The sequence below is a fragment of the Tamandua tetradactyla genome, chromosome 23 (genome assembly GCF_023851605.1).
Source record: "Tamandua tetradactyla isolate mTamTet1 chromosome 23, mTamTet1.pri, whole genome shotgun sequence".
NCBI lineage: Eukaryota > Metazoa > Chordata > Mammalia > Pilosa > Myrmecophagidae > Tamandua > Tamandua tetradactyla.
In genome coordinates, this window is record NC_135349.1 from 43594297 (window position 1) to 43596515 (window position 2219).

The window sequence follows — 2219 nt, forward strand, 5'->3', positions numbered from 1 at the left end:
ACAAAGATTGAAGCAGAAGTAAATGAATTGGAGAATAGCAACAACAAAAAAGAATCAACAAAACCAAAACTTGGTTCTTTGAAAAAAATCCATGAAATCACTGGACCCTTAGCTAGGCTGTCATGGTCAGGTTCATGTATCAACTTGGCCAGGTGGTGGTACTTGTTTGTCTGGTTGGGCAAATGCTGGCCTGTCTATTGCTATGAGGACATTTCATTGAATTAAATCATGATCACGTCCACTGCATCCACAGCTGATTCCATTTGTAATCAGCCAAGGGGAGTGTCTTCTGCAATGAGTGATGTTTAATGTAATCACTGGAAGCCTCTTAAGGAGGATTCAGAAGAGACAGGTTTTCTTCCTTCTTCAGCCAGTGAGCCACTCCTTTGGAGTTCGTCCAACCCCTCCACTGGAGTCGTCAGCTTCACAGCCTGCCCTATGGATTTTGGAACCTAAATTGCCATGGTTACATGAGACAGTTTTATAAATTTTATATTTATGGATGTTTCCTATTGATTCTGTTTCTCTAGAGAACCCTAACTAATACAATTTAGTACCAGGAGTGGTTCTTAAGAAATGGAATCTTAAAAATGGGTATTTATGATTGGTTATCTACTCCAACTGAACCCAAAGGCATGAAGGACTCTGATTCCTGTAATCAGAATGACACTGCCAATCCATGGGGTGAGTTGGCAAAAGAGATAGTCAAAATATCACCATTTGATTCTTCTAATGCTTCTCTTGTATGAAGCCAGGCTCTGGGAGATAATGTTTTGGACACCTTTACAGAGTTTTGTGGAAATAAGAGGTATAGAGATGTTGGCTGGTTGTTGTTAGATACACTGTATACATTAATGAGTGAAAGGGATGGGTTTAAGGCTTCAAATGAGAAGCTTACATGCAGTCTGACAGATATAAACGTTTCTATGAGTGTCCTGAAGGAAAATCTTATTTCATGTAGCCATAGACTTGAGATCTCCAAAACTCAGGCACAGAATCTTATTGTTAGAGTAGCAACTTTACAACATAAATTGAAATCTCAATCTTGCATGGTGTCTGCCGTTAAAGTGAGGACATTGATTGGAAAGGAATGGGATCCTTAAAAATGGATTGATAATGACGTTGGTGGCAAGATTGAAACCCTAGGTCATGTTGAGACTTATCTAGATAACCCTGTAATAGTCTGCCCTGAGGACATAACCACCCCACCTCCAGCCTGCCATGAGGATTTGGCCATCCAACCTCTACCTGAAGGGATTAGCCCTAGAGTGATTAATCCTGTTTCACCAGATGAAACTGCAAACGAATGTCTTGAGTCAAATGGCTTGGAAGATATTTCTAATTCTTTTCATGACCCACCCCCACCACCTCTCATTTCTTGCAGACCTATAACTGGACTAAAGTCCCAACAGGCCCCTAAAGGTGACATACATAGTGTCACACATGAGGAGATACATTATACTCCAAAAGAACTGTGTGAGTTTTCCAATTTATATAGACAGAAATTAGGGCAATATATGTGGCAATGGATTTTAAGAGTGTGGGATAATTGTGGGAGGAATATAAGGCTGGATCAGGCTGAATTTATTGATGTGGGCCCACTAGGCAGAGATTCTGCATTCAATGTTATAGCTCAAGGGGTTAGAAAAGGCATTAACAGTTTGTTTGGATGGTTGGCTGAAACATGGATCAAAAGGTGGCTGACATTACCTGAGGTTGAAATGCCAGAACTGCCCTGGTATAATGTAGATGACGGGATCCAGAGGCTTAGAGAAATCAGAATGTTAGACTGGATTTATCATGCAAAGCCTACTCTTACAACCCAGGAATGTCCAGAGGATGCACCTTTTACCAGAACAGTGAGAAATAAATTTGTGTGACTAGCACCATTATCCCTGAAAAGCTCTGTAGTTTCACTTCTCTGTAGGTCAAATACCACTATGGGAACTGCTATCACTGAGCTGAAATCCTTTAACACAATGGGTATGACAGGATCCTGAGTTGGCAGAAGACAGGTGGTGGCACTTAATTGCCAAAGACAGGGTGGACATTGCTATTATAATAGACAGCAAACTCAAAGCGGGAGTCAAAATAATCTGACTCACAGAGATTTGTGGTGTTGGCTAGCCAATCGTGGGGTACCTTGAAGTACGTAGATGGGCAGTCTACTATACTCTAGTTTGAGCTAATAATCAAAAGAGTTCTAGGTCAAGTGAACA